Raw genomic sequence first — 24,231 nt, 5'->3', positions numbered from 1 at the left:
GATATTGTTCTAAAGTTTGATTCGTCCATTCCGTTTGACCATCAGTTTGTGGATTGTGACTGGTGGATAGACGGATATCAATGTGGGCCATTGCACAACTCTTCCTCCAGAAATTATACACAAACTGGCTGCCTCGGTCTGAAATCAGGACGGAAGGGAAACCGTGTAGTCGCAAGATTTGTTCCAAAAATACCTTAGCCAGACTTGATGCATTTGGTAGGCCCTTAAGCGGTATAAATGGGCCATCTTTTAGAAGAGGTCAACTACCACTAAAATAGTGTTGAGTTCTTGGCAGGGGGGTAGATCGGTGATGAAATTGAGGGAGAGTGTATGCCAGTGTATGCCAGGGTGCAGGTGGAATTTCCAAGGACTGAAGGAGACCTGCAGGTCTTTTCTTTAGGGATTTATTCTGTAAACAGATGCCACGAGATAGGATAAACTGTATAATGTCTTTTTACTTAGGCTAAAGTTTTAGCAATCCCTGGGTGTCCTTCCATCAGGAAATCATGGTAACCTGAGATGACTCGTTCTTGAAGTACCTTATTTGGTAGATACAAACATCCCCTAAAATACGGGAGCTGATCCTTGATTATGCGATGTTCGTTTTGAGCGGCCCACTCCTGTAATGCCTCGGTGCTCATTAGGAGCCGAATTTCCTTTTGAAGTTCCTCCAAGGATACTGTGGCGGTGAGACCTAGTAACTTGTCAACTGGTATGATGGCTACAGGATCTGGGGTTGAGAATGCATTTTCATCGACTCCCATGCGGGATAAGGCGTCTGCCTTTCCGTTCCAAACTCCTGGTCGAAAGGTGATTATGTAATCGTACTCTGCGAAGAATAAAGCCCACCGGATTTGATGAGATGATCAAGCCTTTGCCGTCTTGAGGTATTGAAGGTTACCGGTGGTCGGTAATTACAGTGATGGTATGTCTGGTGGCCAAAAGGTAATGTCGCCAAGCCTTAAAGGCTGCCTTGATCGCTAGGAGTTGTTTGTCTGTTATTGTGGAATTAAGTTCAGGTGCAGAGAACTTCCGTGACCAAAAGGCCAAAGGATGTAATTGGCCGGTCTAGGATCCCTCTGGGAGAGAACCGCCCCCATTGCCATGCTGGAGGTGTCGTTTTCCACTATATACGGGAGGTCCGGCTGGGGGTGTCACAACACTGGGGCTGAGGTAAACCTTTTCTTAAGTTCATGACAGGCTTTTTCTGCCTCTTCCGTCCATTGGAAATGTTTTTTTCATAATAAGAAAGTGATAGGATGTACGAACTGTGAGAAACCCGGGATGAATCGGCGGTAAAAGTTCACAAAACCAAGGATACTTTGGACACCTTTAATCGAGGACGGATACAGCCAATTAGGAATGCCATCTAGCTTGTGCATATCCATTCTTACGCCTCTGGGAGTGAGGACGAAACCCAAGAACTCGTCTTCGGTGACATGGAAGGAGCATTTCTCAAGTTTTGTGTATAGCTGGCTTTGTCAGAGTTTTGCAAGGACGGAGGGAACGTGCCTAACATGAGCCTGTCGTCAATGTAAACTAGGGCACATACATCAATCAACATCCCCGCAATACATCGTTCATGAAGTATTGGAATGTGGCGGGAGCGTTGCAAAGCCCAAAGGGCATCACCTGAAATTCTTACAATCCATACTTGGTACGAAAGATGGTTTTCCATTTGTCTCCTTTCTTTACACGCACGAGATGGTATGCCCCCCTGAGGTCCAATTTGGTTTATATTTGGGCATCTTTGACTTGGTCCAGCAGTTCCAGGATCAGGGGTAAGGGGTCGCAGTTTTTTACTGTTACTTGATTAAGTGCGCAGTAATCGATGCATGTTCTCAGGTCCCCCTCATTTTTGGGTACGAAGAAAAACGGTGAGGCTGCCCTGGATTTGGACAGGCGGATAAATCCGTTGGCCAGATATTGGTCCAGTATGACTTCAGATGGAGATTTTCTGGTTCCGTGAGTGCATAAATGCGACTACATGGGATTTGTGCACCGGGTACTAGGTCGATCTGACAGTCATATGGCCTGTCAGGGGGGAAAGTGTTGGCATGCTCCTTTTGGAACACATCTTGGACGTCTTGGTATTCTCGTGGCAGCGTACTCGTTACGCCTAGAACTGCTGCCTCCTTACTTTGAGCTGGCGTGGACGGGTTGGGCATTGGCATTTCTACTTGGTAGTAGGCATGGACACAGTCTTGGGAGAAGGTCAGTTTCTTTGCACGCCAGTCAATGCTAGGATTGCAAGCCACCAACCACGGCATCCCCAAAATCACCCAGAACTGAGGGGCCTTGATAAGGTCGAAGGCTATGGTTTCCCTATGTCCATCTTGGCACAGAAGGACCAATTCCGCTGTGCGCTGATTGACAGGACCCAGAGCTATCTCCTTGCCGTCGACGGTGGTAACCTTCTCAGTTGTCGTTTTTTGACAAAGGGGAAGCCCCATCTTTGTTGCCAGGCCTTGGTCCATGTAGTTACCAACAGCTCTGTTGTCAATATAAGCCTCCACGGCATGGATCCGAGACGGTTGTTGGTGACTGATCAATATCACAGGCAGGGCAAGGTGTGAGGTCTGTGGCTCTTCCTTTTCGCTCGAAAAACGGACCTCTACGTTTGCCGGGCCTGGAAGTTTTCCGACTGATGCTCTCCTCCTCGTGTTTCAGTAGCTCCGACCACTCTCCTAGGTAGCTTCACTGGGCATTCCGTAAGGAAATGACCGGACTTCCCACAGTAGAGGCATAGTTGCTCTTGCCTTCTTTTGTCTCTTTCAGCTTTGGTCAGTGGACTGTGCACCCCCAGATTTGCATTGGTTCTGAAGTGTTTTCCGATGCAGGTGGATTTTTCTCCTTGGGACGTACATACATAGTACATTACCAGTTCTGGCCCGGTCCATCTTTCGATCTTGCAGCCTGTGGTCAAGCTGTACAACAAGGTTAATGAATTCAGCCCAGTCTCTTGGCGGGTCTACCACCTAGGCCAGAACATCTTTCAATTCTCCCCGTAACCCTCGATGGAATAACGTGGTTCTTTTCTCTTCCGGCCACCCGGTTTCAGCAATAAGTCTGTTAAAGGTGGCGATATATGTCAGCAAATCTTGTTTGCCCTGGCGAAGACACAGGAGTTCGTTATCCAGAACTTGGCCCTGAGTGTGCCGAGCGAACAGCTTCTCCATTTCATGTTGGAACCCTCGAAAATCTCGCAAGAGTGGATCATCCTGTCTCACTAGCGGTACGGACCAATCTGTGGCACTACCACTCAAATACGACACAACACAGGCAACCTGTGACTGGTCATTCGGAAAGGCTCCGGGTCTGCAGGAAATGGAGGCGGCACTGGTTCATGAACACTGCGTCTTTTCAGGTCCCCGGTGAAACTTTCTGGTGGGGCCAAAGGAACTTTCCCAGGGAGGACAACTTGTACTGGATTGAAGGGTGTGGCTGAAACCGATGGAACAGTTCCTGGCATTGGAGCCTGACCAGCTTACGTTTGGAGTAATTGCCTGGCTAATTCATTGGTGCGATCTTTAGCGATTATCAACTCCCTCCTAAGGGCATTGGTTTCTTGCCGGGCAGAGTGTACTTCAGCCCGTAATTCCCCCAGTAACTGGGCTAATTGGTCAGTCTCTAATGTTTCCATGACGCTCAAGTGGATTTTTAAATGATGCTTCCCATTCTGTTACGCTCACTTGATAATCACGGGGTGCCACACGACACCGGATGAGAGGCTGTGCAGTATCCTGGAGCTCTTCTGCTTGTTTGTATGTTGGCTGGTGGACAGGTCCTATGACAGGCGAATGGAGGTTAGGTACCGAGTCTGTGATGGAGACCCCCACCTCCCACTGACCAAACCCCTTCCCTTGGAGGTTATGCCTCACCTTGGTTTCTTGTATGTTGAGCTCTCCGTCCTGCGTCTCTGTGCAGGGGCGTGTGGTAGCTGGGAGCTTTCTGACGGCCTAGGTACTTCACTGGTCCTTGTGTCAGGTCCAGTCTGGCTGTGACACTGACTCTGTTTATCTGCTTATAGAGTTCAGGTAAGTCTTTTAGTTCTGTTCATTCTCCTGTCTTTTCTTCGTTTCCTGTCATTTCGATGTTGCTTAAAGTCTCTTTTCCCAAGTGAAGTAAAACCAACGACCGGTTATTCAGGTGAGTGAACTTTGGTGTTTTTAGTTTATCACCTTTGCAGGAATCATGGCGCGATGCAGACCCCGTTGCTTGCTGAGTGCGGGTTATTAATCTGCTCAGCTTTTATTTTGCAGGTTTCGGAGCACCTGGAGATGGCGAAACCGTCGAGCGCTGATGTAGGTGCAGATGTATGTGGGAACTGCCACTCACAGGTAAGCTCCCTTTGGTAATGCTGTTCTTGTTCTTGCAGGCTGCGAAGAGCTCCGGAGATGGCGAGACCGCTTATCGATGGTGGACGTGCGCATGGGAGTATCACAGGTAAGCTTCCTTTAATGCTGTTCTTGTTCTTGCAGGTTCCCGGTGGGATCAAGGTTGATGACTCCAGATGTAAGCCGCCGGAAGAAGCTGATGAGCTGGAGCTGGACACGGTGAGCGTTACGCTGCAGGAGTGCAGAATAACGCAAAGCGTGAATCCCAATTCGGGTGTGGCTTATATAGCCAGCCACACCTGAAGATCGACCACACCCAAAACACTAGACTGCCAAGTTCAGTTCTTGGGGCTGAGTTGAAATAAGGACCTTCATGTTGGATTTAGGTCCCAAGTGATGCTTGCTTCATTCTGAATAATGAGCCTGGCGTCAAAGCCGCCAGGACTGACTCCATGTCCTCTGCTGATGGGTCTTTAAGGCCCTTGGAGTCTTTTGGGGGTGGTGTAGCTTCACTGCTGTCAGGTGGCTGTTGCCTCTGAGGTGGTCACGGATAGAGATTGTGACACTTCTTGTTATTGTTTTGATCCCATGTACAGCACTGCCCTCCCGCCCCTTTCCCCTGGCACGTTTCCCCTCTCCCCTCTCGTGCACTTGCGTAATCTCAATGTCACTTGGCCAAGTAAAAACCTGTTGTCTCTGTCCTCCCTCTGTTCCCCCTTCATTGCCACGTCGCACCTTGAAACAATTGTGTATAGGCGCTTTACAAATGCCATATCATATCATATCATATCAATTCAGCCCTATCTGTACAAGCCTGAATATTCAGAAGAGGAAATGGTTGAAAGAAAGAAGAAGCCAAAATGATGGGGAATCATGACAGTATTTTATTTATTTTATTTCTTTCAATTGTTATAAAGCTCCACATGCCTGTGGGCCTCAGAGTAGTGACGATCAATCACCGCAGCCTGATCCCAGTCCATCTGGTGTACCATTGTTGTGTTGTGAGGTGATGCCAACAATGGTGGAGAAACGCTGTTGCAGAGAAAACTCTGGTTGCTTGTCCTGCATTGCTGGAGATGACACACCACCAAGATCTGTGTTGCGAATGATGATGGTCCTTGTGCACAAAATTCGAGCAACAGTTCACTCTCATAATCCAAGCAATGAGTATGTTTCCTCTTTATAGGTTATATGTTTGACAGCCAAGCCCGCTAACATTTTATGTTTTTCTCCTACATCATTATAACTTTGATGGATCACTTAGGATAGCATTGTTCTTATATATTAAAAATTGTTTGCTCTAAGCCAAAGTATTCAACATTATATTTAACAACCAAACAATGACATTTCTCTCACTTTAAAGTTACACAATATTTCCCTATGTTCCACACTTTTTTGCTGGAATGGGCATTCACATTTCTAATTCATCCATTCTTGAAAACAAATCTACTGTCAGTACTTTGCTGGAAAAGGTACTTTTTAATCCCATTAGTTGCCATTGAAAAACACTGAATTTTAGCTGTTTAATCTCAAACTGCTGTAATAAACTGTAGGATAACCATACATTTTTTGATTCAGTACATTGTTCTCTATAAAAAGAGCCAATAAGCTCACCTTTGTGTTACACCCTGAGGCACGTGACATAATTCAATGTGGTGGACAATTATCACTGTAAAGAGTATATATCACTGACCACAAAAGGTAGCACTTTTAGAAAACTATTCTTTTTTCATTCGGTGGATGGCCAACTTTCATGCATATTATGTTTGTTACTCAGACAATAATCTGAATGTTCATGTTATTTATTTGTTGGGCAAAGTCCAAGTGCATCCCATTTGTGTCATATGTAAACTTGTTTTCCAATCCACAAATATTAGAAGCATCATTAGAGAAAGCAGGTTTTAATTGGTGGCAATATGAAGCAAAGGGAAAAGTAAACCGCAGTAATTCTGGGTAGTCTTACATGCATTTATTTTTTCTATTGCTGTTTTACCTGCAAGAATCTCAATTGCGGAACTGGCATTCAATAACGTCTAGTAAATATTTCTTTCTGCTATGTACGTTTAGTCATCAGATCATTTTCAGATGTGTTTTCTCTGTATGGGAGCCAATGGATCACAAAGTCTTTGTATCTGACCGTTGATCTTAAAATGCACTACATGACTTTTTTGTGGCATCATATCTTTGCAAGCTTAGAATTGTTTGTCCTAATTGTGGTGTCTTTTGAAAGTTAATGACATGCTTGCCGCAATCCATTAGTCTAATAGTTTGAGAAGTTATGACCTTTGACCTCACAATAATCAAGCACAATGTGATTTTATGCTAATTTTTGTACAACTGTGGTACCTATTTTGACAAGTGAGGTATCCCCTCGAAGGACCAGACGTGTGCTTTTTAATTTATGGATTAAGTAAGGTCTGGGGTTTTGTCATTTGACCTTACAATCTCCCACCCAAAAGCTTTTCTTTGTTTTTGCTCCGCTACCATTTAGCACATTTATATAAGAGTAGTGTTATTGGAATGGTCATGCTGAGTACATTATCTTGTAGGCATCAAGTAGGGTGTAGGAGGTATGATATTTGACCTTAAAATTAGCATTTTCAAAATGTTTTAGTAATTTCTCAGCAACCATTCATTTGATTTAGATAAGCAGGGCATCACCGTAATGGTCATGGTATAAGTTACTCATCAATAGGGCTGTTAGTCAAATTGGCCTTTTCTTTTGACCTTTGAACACAGAAAAAGATTGTACATATCTGTTGGTGTTTTTATATTAGCACAACTCTTGAACGGTTTTAGAAAAGTGAGAAGCCAAAACAAATATATTGGTATGTGTTAGGGTCGATTTTCACTTTTGTGTGAAATTCTCTCCAACTGTAAATACCCAAGCACTTTTTGCTAGACACTTAATTTTTAACAGTTCTCTTGTGTGAGTGGGAACCTTTTTCCACACTCAATCATTCTTTCACTCTACCTTTCGGAACCTTTGTTTGCACCTTTTTTACATATATTTTTTGAGCCGTGCTTTCCTCCAACTTTTATGTCATCTGTAATATATCGGTGCAGACACATCACTCTCTGTGCAGTGTTGCTGGAGCTCTTTTAGCTGCCCTTTTTGTTTTCCTTGCAATAACACATGTTAACAAGTACAGGGGACATTTATTGTCTTACCCAACTTATTTTGTGGAATCAGCACACCCCACCTTATGTGGAGTGTTGAGGGGATACTTTTTAGTTACAGTGACAGGTTAATCTGTGTGGCTGGTGGCATTGGATGTTTTTCAACTGATTTTGTGAAACTTACATCTCAGGCTGTATTTGCAGCTGCAGTAAGGGACACATGGGCCAGTATTGACCAAAAGGTTGCCTTTCTTCTTCTTTCCCCCATCTCATGATGACTTGTCCTTTGTTGAGCATTCTTTTGCCAACCTGGGTGGGGGAAACCCTGCTCAATCTTTTGTCTTTGGCAGCCTTGCCTTGGAAAGCCCGCCCAAAGGCGCAAGTGTGTCTGGGAGACTAGGAAGCTGCAAGGACACCAAAACTTGCCAGGTCTTTGTCCTCAAGTATGTCTGCTTGGATCCATTTCTGACTGGGTTCCAGGTGGTCCCTTGAAACAGCTACCACCCAAAGTTTGAAAGTAGCATGCATGCTGATTGCCTGCATAAAAGGCAAGGGTCTTGGAGCAGAAACTCAGAGTTGACCTTTGGAAGATCTGTTATGAAGAAGAAGAAAGAAGACAGATGCCTGCAGCCATCTTCAGTGACTGCTAGTAACTGCTGCAGCTCCAGCCCTTTCTTCTGTAGGAGCAGAGAAAGTAGAGGCAAAGTCATCCACTGACACACGCTTAATGGGCCGAATGACCAAGAAGGTAGGTGGCAGTGCTGATGTGGGCTTTTCTTGAGGGACAGAGAGTTTCAGGTAAGAGGAAAGCAGAAAGTGATCAGTCCAAGAGAGAGGAGTGGTCAGAGGGTTAGAGAGGTGGATGTCTGAGTAGATGAGAAAATCCAAGTTGTGTCCGGCAGAGTGTGTGAGACTAGAGTGTTGAATGGAGAGAGAGAAAGTGTCACAGAGTTTGCAGAAGATCCCAGAGGAGGGATAGAAGAATCCAGGAGGATGTTGAGGTCCCAAGGAGAAGTTGAGAGGTAGAGGCAAGGAGAGAAGTAGAGAGACGAACCCACTCTGAGAGGAAGAGGGCAACCTGCCAGGTGGCCTGTAGATGGTGGCCACAGTCAGAGAGAAGCCAGGAGTGATAGGGAGCTTGCAGACCAGGCATTCAAAGGAGGAGTAGTCCTGTATACGAATGACAGAAGCAGTGACCCACTCTGGAAAGATCAGAGCTACTCCACCTGCGAGTCAGTTGGTTCTTGGCCCGGAGAGGATCTTGTAGCCATCTGGGAGGAGAGTGTCAAAACTCGTGACAGAGAGGTGGCAGAAGAGCAGTTTGCCACATTTGAAAGATTTTTTGGGTGGGGTACCTGCTTGAGGTACATCCAGCAGAAGTGGTAGGGGGGCCCGAGAGTGGGCAGAGGAGGTAGCCCGAGGTGGCATAGTAGTCAGGGATGAGGAGGAAGGTGCCAGAGGGGCGACGGAGGAAAGAGGTTGCGGAGGAGTCAGAGAGGTGCAAGCAGGAGTAGCTGGAGAAGGAAAGAAGTTGATAAAATGCGGAAGACGCCTTTCAAAAAGGAGGAGTTCGGGCTTAGGGCAAAAAGCTAGCAGGTCTGTTCCCCAACAACACCATGTGAACATCAAGGACAGGGAATCACAGATTTAACTAGGCCCATTCAACCAGATCAGTGGCCTAGTTAAACACACTAAAGGGAAAGACAACCATTCATACGCTTTCATATCATATGGGATCTCACAGGGGGGCGGGGCATGGAATGTATTAATGCCCTGAGTGTCACTACAACATGAAAAGGAGTACATTCCATGGTTGTGAACACTTTGCAACCATTTTGGAAATACTTTGAAATCTGTGTGATAATGTAATCCCAGTGGCATAGCCAGTACAGTGTATCCCATCACCAGCTACTTCCAGGTAAGAGCCAGGAAGAATCTTTAGAATGTATTTATTTATGTATGTATTTATTTATTTATTAGGTATTTAAAATGTGCCTATACACAAGTGTTTCGAGGTGCAACAAGACAAAAGGGGGGACAAAGATGACAAAAACAAAAACGGGGCCTACTAGTCCTTGTGACATTCAGATTGTGCAAATGTAGTAGCAAGAAATGCAGGGGAGAGGGGAGGGCGAAAGTGCAGGTATGGGAGGAAGGGACAATGGGCTAGGTGAGTTCCAGGGAAGGCAAGGTGGACGTGGCCAGAGGAATGCATGGAGTGCAAGACCATGTGCTAAGTGTGAGGTGGGGCTAGAATGGCTGAGGTGGTGCAGGCACAACCAAGCAAATGCAGGCAGAGGGGGTCCAGAAGGGCAAGTGTAAATTGGGGTTGGGGGGTTCAGGGGAGACCAAGTGCAAGGGTAGACTACATGAGGAGGGCCTGGTGCCCTTAAAAAACCTGAAGGAACCAGGCAGTCAGTCAAGCAGAAGATGGGGACATTAGCAGGGGAGGGTGGAGGGTAGGAGAAAGAGAAAAGAAGGTCTTGAGAAGCTTACACATCTTAAGGAGATCTGGCCCAAGCCTGAGAGGGGCATGGAGGCCCTTTGCAGAGGGAGGCACCTGCGGAGTAGTGAGATCTACCCCCCACTCTCTGCTTTGGAAAGCGTCTGATCTGCAGAGAGTTGGAGCTAAAAGACAGACGGGTTCTAGCAGGAAGATATTTAGGGAGAGAGAGTTGGAAATAGTGTGGTCCCAGGCCCCCGAAAGTCTGGGACCAGCTCCATTTGAGTTTCTAGGGGAAGGAGAGGAAAGGGAGAATGCCTCTGAGGAGGTGCAGCTTCTGGCCTTCTTGGTCTTCTTGGCAATGTCCATGATCTGAGGGGAGGGGAGAGAGAAATCAAAGATGATACCAAGTTTTTTTATCCTCACAGGAGAGGGGAGGGAGCCCAAGATGGCCGGCCAGAGTATGGGAGGGAAGGAAGGAGTAGGGATCCCAATGAGAAGGAGCTCAGTCTTACTGGCATTAAGGCAGAGATAGTTAGCAGTGCACCATGCCTGGATAGCAGACAGGCCGTCAGGAATGAGAAAGCAAGAGGAGGAAGGTGAGGCGGAAAGCTTGAAGAAGAGCCGATTGTCATCTGCATAACACTGGAATTTAGAAGAGAAGGCAGGGATAAAATGGGCTATAGGGGCGAGGTACATGTTGAAAAGCCAAGAGAGGGGCCAGAGAGGATAGAACCCTGAGGGACACTGTAGATGGAGTGTGAGATGGGGGAGAGAAAAGAGCCCAGTTGAACCTGGGAAGGTCGGTCAGCGAGGAAGGAGGTCAATCAGTCCAGAGCCTGGTCTGTGATGTCAAAGGGATCTCAGAGCCCATTTATAAGGGTGGGTTGGTTGACCGTATCAAAGGCAGAGGAGAGGTCAAGAAGAATGAGAACGGAAGAAAGGTTGGTATCGAGTTTAGAGATCAAGTCATCACAGGTGTTCAGAAGTGCAGTTTCCATGCCTCTGGCAGCTCTGAAGCTAGACTGGTGGTCATGGAGACAACCAACAGATTCAGAGTCGTGGATAAGCTGGGAGATGGCCCGCTTCTCCAAGAGTTTGCCCAGGAAGGGGCAAATAGAGATAGGGCGGCAGTTAGCCGAACAGGAAGTATCAGCAGAGGGCTTTTTGAGGAGAGGGTGAACAGGGGAGTGCTTGAGGAGTGAGGGGAAGGATCCAGTGGCAAAAGAGTGATTGCAAAAATCAGCCAAGGCTGGAGGAAGGGAGATGATGTGGTCCTTGATAGTTCTAGAGGAGCAGGGGAGCACCTGTTTGGGTGAGACTTTCATAGAGTGGACATGTCTAGTATCCTCATCAGGTAATATGGGAGAGAAAGAGGAGAGTAGGTGGGAAAGGGGGAGGGGTTTCAAGGGAAGCCTGAAAATCGGATAAGGGAGAAGGGAGAGGTGTAGAGGAGAATGAGGAGAGGATGTCCTTAGTTTTTGTGAAGAAGTGGGAGGCCAGTACAGTACAGAGGGCCAGGGTAGGCAGAGGAGAAATGGTGACTGCAGAAGGATTGGGAGTTCCTTGCATATTTTGAAAAGTTCAGCTGTGTTGTTAGTGACCTCAGAAATGCGGTCTTGGATAAAGACCCTCTTATTCGAGCAGAGGGAGAGTATATATTCCATTTGAAGTAGGTGGCATGTCAGTTTGTTAGTGGATGTGCCTGAAGACTGCCACTTCCGCTCAACAGCTCTGCACTAGCGTTGCAGAGTGGCCATCTCATAGTTATACCAGGTGTTGCACTTGGAGGCTGAATTCATGCAGATCTTCATGACATGCCCAAGAAAGTCGATGGAGATTGAGAGTTTAAGGTTAGTAAGGGCTGGGTCAGAGAGAGGATCAGAGGAAGGCAGGGGGAATGAAGCTGGCACAAGAAGCAGCAACTGAAAATCGCTTCATAGGTCTAATGATGGAGAAGGAGACTGGCAGTGCAGGTAGGGGGATAGCCGGGGATTCCAGGAGGTCCAGGTGAGAGGACAGGAGAGTATGATTAGACCACGAGAGAGGAGTGGTGAGAGGGAAAGAGTGTCACAGAGGTTGTGGAAGAGTCCAGAGGCCACATCAGGGGAGTCAAAGTGAATATTGAAAACTTGGAGGTAGAGGTCAGATGAGAAGAGGCGAGGTCAGACCACTCTAAGCAGAAGAGAGGGACTGGGCCAGGTGGCCTGTAGATGGTGCCAAAAGACAATGAGGGACTCCAAGCAAAAAAATCTACCCACGGCCGTGCTTGGAAGAGGCACGTATATATAAAGCAACTAAGAGACCTGGGTATGAAATCTTGTTTAGGTAAAAGGACAAGACTGAATCATTCATAACACAACCGATTAATAATATAACTGGATAAGTACAGAGCACATCACAAACCAGGAGGTGAAAAAATTCAATTCACATCCTGAACATAATAGAAAATAGATTTATTAATTTAATAGAATATACCATAAGAATTATAATGTCTCACAAAAAGAATTATAATGTCTCACAAAAATTGAAATGGTAAAATACAATTCAAGAAAATATTAATGCATGATTGTCAAAAGGCAATCACTCAAAATAATGTGCAACACAATCAGACCCACTCGCTTCACCAGACACACCATCCATACTAGACTCATACATATCTAAAGTGCATACCTCAAATACAATGGTGAAATACACAAAATGTACATAAAAATAAGTGAACTACTTGCACAGAATGTTATAGCACCATACTCAAGTTCTAGTCAGTGACAAGCACTGTATTACTAGAAAGTAGATAAAATGTCCCGAGGTTGGAGACCTTAATAAGTCATATTAATTGACAGTTAGATAAAAACAAACGTAGATCAATCAAAGAACCGACATGTTTCTTTCCATCTTCATAATTGAGTTAATTGTGTGGAAATTCATCAGGGTAATTTAAGGCCTGAAGTCATCAGTGATCAATGGTGCTGGATTGTTGTAAAACTCTGTATGCCAGTCTTGACCTGACACCTAAACGAAAAAACAGAAATTACTGATCTCTTACCAATTAAAAAAAATCGAGTTCAGTATATATCTGTGTGACGCTCTATCAATGAGGGTAAATACAAGGTCAAATGACCTACTAAAGAAGAAATTCACCTACAAGCGGTCACAAACAAAAAATTAGTAGACCGACCAGGCATAGAAACTAAATCAATAAAGTACTAGCCCAATGTACAGTGTAAGAGAGTGAAAGAGAAAAATCCCATAGATGGTCTGGGGGTGGATAATAGTGTGGAATTAAAATAGCAATCACAAAAATCACTCAGAATATGAAAGTGACTCATTGTTTGGGGTGAAAAAAAATCACTCCAATTTCATTTAAAACATTGCAATCTAGAACCAAACAAACAGCACATAGATGGCTGGCAACGCTCTGATAATAAAACCATAACTCCCACAGGTGGCCGTGGGTATTCAGAATGAGGATCGCAACAGGGTGGTAGAGGTTAGAAAGAAACTAGCATTGGCAGTCTAGAATAATGTCTCAATTATTAATTGTAATCGCATAAAGGCAAAAGTCACACTTTGCCATGAGCCGAATCTCAAGGCGTAAAACAGTGAGTAGGTCACAAATGTTAAACCAAGCACTGCATAACCAAGTAAACATCCTGGGAAAACACGCCCTATGGAAACGAAGCACAAGCACAGACATAAAGATCGAAGTATAAGGTGAATATCAAGTCAGAGGTAAGTATAAAAGCTGTTACTGAATGTCATGTCGAAAAAAGAAGTCGGTAACACTCAAATTCCAACAGTAACAGGCTGGAGAGATAATAACCAAAGGCACTTACTTAGCTGAATCAGTGTCGACAAAGACGTTGTTTAAAGTTGAGCCATGAAGTACATAATCCCGCAGATAGAGAGAAATTCATAGGTGCAATCCTGAAAGTACGTACGGTAGCAAAATACACAACGTATCAGAAGCGATTGTGTCTCCACACAGTGTGGCAAAAGAAGTTGTTAGAAAATGCATGCAGTAAAAAAACCATGCTGTGAAGAAATGTCCGCGCTGTCACAGGAGCAGCAAGTCTCGTAAGCCCGTATGAGTACAGACCATGCAACGTATGTCTAAAGTGCCAATGGCACACGTGTATACAAGTTGCCGTGATACGATGATGAAGAACAAATCTACAAAAAAACAACAACACCGTGACTCAAAGAGCAATTCAACTTGTGAATAACCCATGCACTTCTACCCATAATAGGTACAGAGTCTCGTACTTACCGAGAGCGCGAGCATCCGACTCATATCTGTTGTGAGAGTGAAAGCAACCTCTCAAAAATAAAGGAAGGACTAGCAGTGATCGGTATACTTGCTCAATATATGCCGTGAGGCATCATGGTAATCATCAGATTTAGAGGCACGCTAAAGAATAATGCGAGCAGCCATATTGGAAAGGTGATAACAAACACGCAAAGATATTGTAAACCTGAGTGATGAAAAGGCTAAAGGAGCAAGCTCAGTGCACGGGACAAAACGTGTTTATAATAATCATCCAGAGTCCACGGCGTGACAAGAAAAAACGGTAGACATAAAATATACCTGTTGTAATGTGGTAAAATCCAAAGAACTGGAATTATAAATCAAGGTCTAATTGTTCATTAAGGCCAATCAGATGGCTTTTGGTGAGAAATATTAGCCTAATTTCCTCTTTTTCCAGAATACGTCTGCTTATGTTACAACCATTTGCAGTACGTATCTTCTTTAAAACTGTCCATTCTAGTTCTTCACAATCATGATTGTTCATCAGAAAGTGACCGACCATGGGGGCTGTCATGTTTTTATTCCTGATTCAGCTCTTATGTTCAGTAATGCGGATCTTTACTTTGCGTTCAGTTTGTCCAATGTACAATTTTGGACAGGTACACCAAATGGCATACATAACTCCACTGGTGTTACAATTTGTGAAGGCATGCTGTTGCCAGGGTTTTGTCAGGTCTATATCCACAGCTGTGGTACGTTTAGTGGAGGAACGGCATTTGCAGCTGCCACACGGGGCATGGCCACTCGGTCTTGCTAAACCCCATTGCTCAGTGATGGTAAGTTGGGAGGTGGACTGATCGCTGATATCGTTACTGGTTATAAGTTCTTTAAGGTTACGTCCGCGTTTAAACGCACATCTGGGTGCCTGGACGGGATTACTGCCCTTAGATAAGAGATGCCAGTTCTTCCTGATTATGCTGACAATCTTGTGCGACAAAGGATTGTAGGTGCTCACAAACACTAAACCGTCCAGGTCAGATGTAGATGATTTTTTCTTATACTCTAGCAGGGCTTGTCGATGGTTATTAGAGGCCCTTTTGAGAGACCGTTTTACAATTTTACGAGGGTAACTTCTTTGGATGAGATTATCACTCAAAATACCGGCTTCCTCCCGAAATGTATCGGGGTTGGTGCTGTTTCTCTTCAACCTCAAAAATTGTCCGAATGGGAGATTGTCACAAAGTGTTTTAGGGTGAAAACTGTCATACCTCAATAAGGAGTTCCGGTCCGTGGGTTTATGAAACGGTTTGACTTGTAACGTGTTGTTGAAGTTATTCACTAGAATCGTAAAATCTAGAAAGTCAATTCTGTGTCTGTCATAATGGATCGTAAACCGCAGAAAAGGGTTAATACCATTGAGCCAATCAATAAATGCCAGTAGTTGATGTTCGTCTCCATGCCAGATCATCAGCACGTCATCAATGTACCTTTTCCATAGAATCTGGTGCTGGCGAAAAATGTTAATCTCACTGTAAATGCTTTGTAGTTCGACTGAATTTACATAAAGATTAGCCAAGGTCAGGGCCACGGCTGAGCCCATGACTGTTCCATGGATCTGTTGGAAAAAATGTGTTGTTAAATTTTAAGTAATTCTCCAAAAGGGCTAGTGAAGTGCACCAAAGAATGAACGAATTGGGGGTGATACCAGGTGTACGTATAGCCAACAGCAGTTCATCAATCATATCTAAAGTGGATGATTGTGGAATCTTGGTATACAATGCAACAATATCCAAGGTAACCAATATAGCTTCACTGCTGTTAAAAGGAAAGTGTTCAATGAGGTTAATGACACCGGTGGAATCTTGTATGAACGATTGCATCTCTGACACGTAACCTTTTAGAAAGGAATCTGCAAATTTATCTAGAGGTTCTAGTAGAGAGTTAGTGCCTGAAACTATTGGTCTTCCTGGTGGATTGACCAAAGTCTTGTGGACCTTAGGTAGAATGTAAAATTCAGGGACTATCGGGTCACTTTTGACCAGGTATGCTGCCTCTTTATTGGTGATCCATTTCCTGTCTCTTGCCTTCTCTACCTTTGTTGTAATCATGGCTTTTAAACGGGCCGTTGGATCATTACTCATAGGCTTGTAAAAACTGGTATCTGCCAGCTGTCTGACGCATTCAGAGATGTAGTCAACACGAGTGAGTAGGACAATAGCACCCCCTTTGTCGGCACTATGAATAACAACTGATCTATTGTTTTTAAGTCCATTGATGGCTTGGCGTTGTATTCTGGAAAGTACGTGTCATCGCTGTAGCGTCTAAGTTGTCTAGTTCGGATAGAACTCCCCGTTCAAAGACCACAGATTTAGGACTGTGACTGGAGCTTGGTGGACAAAAAGTAGAAGGGTTTTGGAGCCCACTATTGACCTGCTCCATATCAAATGGATTGTCCGTGAAGTATTGTTTCAGGTGTATTTTTCTGAAATGATTCTGTACTTCCAGGCGTGTGTTAAACCGGTCATAAGTAGCCGTGGGTACAAACCCAAACCCCTTTTCAAGCACTGATGTCTCCACATCAGTGGGTGTATATGTGGAGAGTTTTATTCATAGGCTGTGTTGCTCCTGGTCACCCTGGGTTCGTAGTCCCATGTTGACATGTCCTGACCTAAAAAACCATTTGAGGGACCACGTCCTCGTTGTGTAGGACAAAAGTTCTGAGCTCTCAGTCTATTGTTGCCATTGCCCATGCCCCTAGCTGAGCCTCGTTTTTGGAATCTATAATTGGGATCCTGTTGAAAGCCATCCTCATCTGAGCTGTGTGAGCTATAGGATGTATTAGCAAAACAGACATTTTTCTTAGCTGTTCTTTGGGCTCCATCATATTGTTGATTTGGAACATAGCCCTCTTGTGTATAACAGAAAGCCTGTAGATGGTGGCCATAGTCAGTGAGAGGACATAAGAGACACAAAGCCTGCAGACAAAGCATTCAAAGGAGGAGTATGATTAGGGGGTATGATAGTAGAAGGGACCCATTCAGGGAAGATGAGGGCCTCTTTGCCCCCTGACCGGTTACACCTGGGCTTGAAGAGGATCTTGTAGCCCTCTGGGAGGAGAGTGTCAAATGTCGGGACAGAGCTTGCCATGAACCACGCCTCAGTGAGAGCGAGGATGTCGAGGTAGAGATCAACAAGGTGGCAGATGTCAGAGGAGTGTTTGACGGCAGAGCAAGGTTTGGGGGTAGCTAAGTGGAGCTGGTTGCCACATTTGTAGGTCTTCCGACCTGGGATACAGGAATGTGATACACCCGTCGGTGGAGGCAGAAGGGACAGAGGGGAGGCAGAAGGAGGAGGGGCAGGGGAAGGGAGGAAGTTGATGAGAGATGGAAGACGCCTATCAAGATGGAGAAGGTTGGGCTGAGAGCACTGGATCATGACAGTGCCATTTAGGTAAATATTATTGATGGCCGAGAGGAAAGGAAGTATGTCAAGAGTACTTCCCAAGGGGTTCTAATGGGAGAGGAAAAGAAAGGGGAGAACACTGAGACCATATGGAGAATCCAAAGTTCCTGTGAGGGAACGACAAATAGGATGTCGGTGACAGTCTGCCTGAAAGAAGCATAGGTTGTCACTGATGGGCAGGCATGGATTGAAGAATAGGAGATCCTTCTTGAACGTTTTACTTCCATGCTTCGAAAGAGAGATAGGATAGTTGATAGACTAGCAGTTAGAGAAGATAGGGGAGATTGAAAGCACCATGAGGGAGGGCACAGAGGGAAAGAGGGTGGGCTGGAAGAGGTGAAAGGGTGCGACGGAGAAACTGCACAATGCATCATGAACTTACCAGGCAGCCTAGCAGCAAGACTGGCACAGACGAACCAGGTACAGGACATCTCACGGGTTGCTGAAAGGAGGGAAGGTGACTTGGTAGGAATGAGCACTTCTCCAGGAAATGAGGAAAATGTCTTAGATCACCAGTCTAAGATCACCAGACTTAAGTCACACATCAGAAGTGTGGGCAACAAGGTAGGAATGCCACAATACTCAAGAGAAGCTAAATGAAAGATACCGCACCTACTGGCCACCTTCAAGGAACTGTGTCAACAACACTGATCCTTCATGCAGTGGCGCTGCACCCCGGAAACCCTCAGGACAGGTCACAGGGGTGCGGCCAATCACTTTACGGGACACTCCACGTTTCTGTATACAGCCGGAGAGAGGTGGAATCCCATTAGATGCTTACGATCAATAGAAGTCACACACTACAACTCCCAGAACACACTGGTTTGTAAAATTGGAGGATCAAGAATGAGGTTGTGTTGACACAATAAAAAATTGATTTCACTAAACATGTCCTGGAGGTCAGATATAGTAGATACTTGTGATGGGAGACCCTGGTAGGCGTCAGAGGCATGGATCTGCGCCAAGATCGTTTGCGATTTGGGGGTCTCCCTGGTTAAACACACACAGGGACAGAGGTAATTCTGCACACCAATCAACAAATGTGCAGCATTCTAAATGGTGGTGGTCATCCTATCAGGACTGGTCAGCCAAACGCCATGCACTTACGCACACCTACACAGATATGCATTAGGGGGTCTGGCAGACTGGCATTTATTCTAAACCAGAATACAATCCAATACCTATGCAGAATGGCCATTTTAGCCATAGCTTGCTGTCCATTCAAACAGATAAAGGCCACAAAACAGCAGGGTGTCGTTTTTTATTATACATTAGTAGGCAACCTGGTACAAAGGCTACACAATGGTGTATCCAAACAAAAACATGTACCTGCCATTGACCTTCACACCAACAAACTTTCTGGGTGAATAAACGCACCAAGAGACAAAATGGAGTGCTCAAGGCACATCCTGGCTCCGGTAGCATATGAGATTCTAAAGGTAGCACACCAAAAACATTTTCAACAGCAGTGGGGCTTCAGCAAAAAAACGAAATCCAAACAGAATGTTTAGGAGACTCTCAGTTACCAAAAGGAACCTCCAAATTCTGACCTAACACAGAAATTTGTAACCAGCAACTTATATGGCAATCTCAAGAGTTATCTCTTAGTTTAACGAGAAATACTCTGGCAAAGACTGTAACATACTGCATTATTGCAAGCTAGCCACTAAAGTACATTTTTTTTCATTTCTCCCATTAACAAATATACCAAATATTATACTTTATGGACAAACACAATTATAAATACTACATTTTATGTTTCTAAAGTAAGCAAAGGGAATGTACACCTGTAAAGGGAGATTACAAAATAAGCCTTCTATGTATTTCAATTATTCACAAGATATCTCTGTTCTGTGAAAAAAGAAACACAATGCCCTCTTCTTGGGCACTTCTGCTAAAAACCTACACAAACTACCAGTGATACAGAACAATGCCCTGAGAGCTGTGTTAAGTATCCCCAAAAGGGAACACATATCCCAAGCAAGAAAAGACGCACACTGGCTTGCAGTCAAAGAGCGCATTCTCTTCAAGACACTGGCTATTACACACAAATGCATCATACTTAATGCTCCTCCCTGCCTCTCCGAAAGGATTACCCCTTGCACATCCTCCAGACCCACCAGATCTCACCTCACCAACCAGATCTACGTCCCCTCTTTTAAAAGAGTCAAAGCGGGTGGCACCAGTTTCCATCACTTAGCACCAAAAAATTGGAACACCCTCCCCACAGCCTTGAGAAATGAAAAATCATACACTGTGTTCAGAAAAATGCTCAAAACTAAACTGTTTAATTAAGTATTCTGCACAACTGCCTGAACTCTTGCCAGACCAAGCCACTGGTCCACTGTAATCTTGTAAGGTACCTGTAAACTTGCCTGCACGTACGTAACGTTGTAAGCAACTAAAGAATGTAAGCAACTAGCCATCTGTTAAACGCGCTACGATGCCCAAGGGCCGCCAGGCGCTATATGAAATAAAATAAAAAAAATAAAAAATAAATAAATGTTTTTTTTATCGGTTTCTAAGTTTCTAAAAACTGTACATCTCTACACAAAACAAGATCATAGGTCAGGACAGACTGAACTCGGTAAGTTAGATGATTTGGCTGACAGATATCATACAGTGACACATCTGCAGGAAATCTCCCCTGCTTAGTATGTATAAATATCCTTGCCATGGCCTGCTACCCTGACATGTGACACCACACCCCATGCAGTCGATCCTGCCGGAATCAGTCACTACATTTCTTACAGCCCCCTCCCCACGTCTACTATCAGGATCATCCACAGGTGCAATGCTCCAGTCACTGTTCTTATTCCCCATGCACTGTGTTTAAGACTGAAGTGATAACCCTTTTTAGCAATGCATACAATTTAAAGTACAATAATGCAGAGGTGTCAAGTTTTCTGTGACCATGCACGACAAGGCCGTCCAGTCCTGTCCCCCCCCCCCCTTTGGATTCTGGGACGGGTAGTATTTTATTTCCCGTTTAAAACATAGAAAACTAGTCCCAGAATTCCGAGCAAAAATAGGGCTGGTTGGACCTTCTAACACATGGCGTTGGGAAACTCGTAAGCACGTATTAAATCTGTCCCCTTAGGTGTGGGCACAAGTGGTACAATGTGTTAGTGGAAAAAATCTAGCAATCGATGCTTTTACAGCTTTCCAGGACATCCAATTATAGAATGTCAAGTTTTCTGTGGCCATTAGTGTGGAGGCCATCCGGACTGGGACGTGTTTCCTGCTTTCCCATTTTAAATTTAGGGAAAGTAGAAGTCCCAGAATTTCAAGTCAAACTAGGACTGAGCGGTCACGGGAAGCTTGAGAGTTGTTAAACATTTTTGCAATGTCCGGCAGGATAACAGAAATAACGTGCCGTTCATGAATGATACCAAACAGTGCTCTTTCCAAGCAGATACTGCAAAGCAGAGATACGCGAGACTTCATGGTGCATATCAAAAATGGCCTCCGAGCAGAGCATGGTGATCTGGAACTAATAACAACACCATGAAGCAGAGAAGCAGCCGGGAGCAGGGCCTCACTGTTTAACGGTTGCCTCATGCTGATAACGCCGTACAACTATAGCATCACCCCTCTAATCAAGGAAGCTGGAGTCTGTTTACATGGTCTACTCGCCCCTGACCGGGAGGGGATTCGGAAGCCACGCGGTGGGGCTCTGATCGCCTTTCAAACAGATCTGACGTGGGAGGCAAATGTTTTATCTAGTCATTCCTGGCAAAGCTCGCCGCGTATTGAAACCGCAGGCTTTTCAGCTGAATCTGCTCTTTCTAAAATTCCACTGTAATAAAAAATAAAATGGCCTATAATTTTACTCTAGGCCTAATCTGGAAATCAATTCTATGCTGGCGAGATGTCACGACACAATTAACTCGGCTCACCTTTCCTCCCCTCCCCCTTCGCTGGAGATATATCACTCTGTCATGTTGTCTCACATTATTAAATGAACATTTTGGCAGGCCTGGATTTAACGTGTGCAGGGGCAGAAGCAGTGGGTAGGAAACCAATCAGGCAGGATGGAAAAAGGCTGAGGGAGGGGAGGATAGGTCGTGTGAAGTGCATCAAATGCTTTTCTGTTTCCAGGATTCGGATGTCCAGGAACACACACAACTACCTGTGCCCATTTTGAAATCCGATCTGAGAAATTACTGAAGATCCTCACAGTGTGAGCATGGCCTATAAGGTAATCGTGGTAGAAATGGAAATTATTTATTGGGGGATCCTACTGTTGTGTGGGAGGCATGCTAGGGACAACAAGCAGGCCCAGGGTGCTAGGGCCCATCAGCACCATGGATTGTTGCCAGGTAACACCCGGTCTTTGTAGGGGGCAGGGCGAGCCTTGCTCATGACCATGCAGACCTCTGCCACCGTCCTCGCATTAGATTCCCACTGGATCGTGGCCTTTAGGAGCATGCTCACACGGTGTGGGCCTGCAGGCCTGAATGAATGCGACACGGACTCAGTCGTTCCTCTTTGTGAGTCTGGTCTGCAGAGGCTCCTTTTATTAGCTTGGGCCATGACGTTGTGTGGGAGCGCTTGGAGAGGAGTGTCTCCAGTGATATTGTTTGTTTGTTTGTTTGTTTGTTTGTTTGTTTATTTGTTATGCGCACCGGACCCTGAGGTAGCAGGGCGCAAGAGACAAGGAAGTTTACAGCTTGGTTACAGAAGTTACAAGTTACAGAACAAGCAAGTTACAGAGTAGACAGTTTTTTGGCTCTACAAGTGAGACAAGTACAAGTGCAGATAGAGCGCCACCAAACAGTCAAATCAATGGCGAACAAAATAGCATGTCAGGTAGAGTACAAGTGGTGGTGCGAGAGGTAGAGTGCCATTTATGTTGCATTCTCGGTGAGCCATTTTATGGTATTCTTTCTGAAGTTGTTGAACGTTTGGTCGGATCTAATTGCAAGAGGTAGGGCGTTCCATAACTGAGCTGCCTTGACTGGGAAGCTGGATCCTCCAATAGTGGTAAGTTTAAATATGGGCACTAGGAGGCAGTTAGGGCTGACTGTCCTTGTAGGTCTGGAGGGATTTTTCCTATTGAAGCGTTCTGAAAGGTAGCTGGGGGCTTTGTTGTTTAAACATTTGTGGATGATGTAGGCAGATTTAAGGTTAATTCTTTCTTGAGTAGAAAGCCATTTGTGTTTACGTCTTATTTCTGAGATATGTGCTCTTCTAGGGATGCTTAAGGCCACTCTAAGTGCATTATTTTGGAGCACTTGAATTCTATTGATGATTTGTTTGGTTGTCCCTATGTAAAGGGCGTTACAATAATCTAATTTTGATAAAATGAGGGCTCTGGCTAGGATAAGACAACTGTCATCTGATAAAGAAATGTTTCCCAGCTCGTAATAATTTACATGTATAGGCCGTGGGTGAGGCCAGTGAGTTCACCTGTTTGGTTAAGGATAGTGTTGCATCAAGGTAGAAACCTAAGGTTTTTACTTCTCTGGCAACCTTGATAGTGTTGCCATCGATGATGAAGGCTGAGTAGTTTTGGTTGAGTTTGGAGATGCGGGCTGCAGTGCCCAGGATGATAAGCTCTGTTTTGTCATCGTTCAAGCATAGGCCATGGTTGGCCATCCATGCTTGAACGATGCTATAGACTCTGTTCACCAGAGCCAGGTCTTCAACATAATCCCCAGTAAGTGGTAGGAGAATCTGGGTATCGTCTGCGTAGTTGGTATAGGTGATACCCAGATTATCGAGATCGTCGAAGAGTGGCTTGGTGAAGATGTCATAGAGTGTTGGCGAGACACAGGATCCCTGTGGCACTCCGCAGGTGATAGGAATCGGGTCTGCTGCCGCTGCGGGGGAGAACACCCTCATGGTCCTGTCACTAAGGAATGACTGTATCCAGACTATAGCCTCCCCTGAGAAGTGGGCCCCCGATTCCAAGTGATTGCATAGGACTCTGTGGTCCACCAAATCAAAGGTGGCTGAGAGGTCCAGAAGGAGAAGGAGAGCTAGTTTGCCCTTGTCTCTGAGTGAGTCTATTTGGGCCTTTAGGTCAATAAGGGCTGTTTCTGTGCCATGTTGCGGACAGAAACCGGATTGGCGTATTCCAAGGAGATGGTTTATCTCAAGGAAGTTCTGGATTTGGGTGTACGCTACCTTGTCTAAAATTTTTAGTAAGAAAGGCACCGTGGTGATGGGTCTATAATTTGTGGGAATGTTGGGGTCCAAAGTTTGTTTTTTCAGGAGAGGGAGTACCCAAGATTATTTTAGGTTGTGAGGGATGGTGCCCGTAGTGAAGGAGGCATTAATAAGTTTTGTGATGAAGGGGGCTAGATCTCTAGCGGTAGGATGCCGGTTCCATGCTGTTTCACATTTTCTCTTCTGTAGTCTTGTTTTTTAAATGGGGTGTAAACCAGGAGTTTAGAAGCTTTTTTGGTTTACTGTTTCTAAGTTTAAGCGGAGCAACTCTGTCAAGGGCAGTAGACATAGCGTTATTGAATTCCTCCACTAGGATGCCTGGGTCGGTATGGTCGGGTAGAGAATTAAGTTTGGGTAGGATGTGAGGCAGAATATTATCAGCTGTGATATTTTTCTTATTTCTTATAAGTATAAAGGGTGCACACATTTCAAACCTAAAAAGTTGT

Source organism: Ambystoma mexicanum, chromosome 12, assembly GCF_040938575.1.
Source record: "Ambystoma mexicanum isolate Mex_15411 chromosome 12, UKY_AmexF1_1, whole genome shotgun sequence".
NCBI classification, from domain to species: Eukaryota; Metazoa; Chordata; class Amphibia; order Caudata; family Ambystomatidae; genus Ambystoma; species Ambystoma mexicanum.
This window is presented reverse-complemented; position numbering follows the sequence as displayed.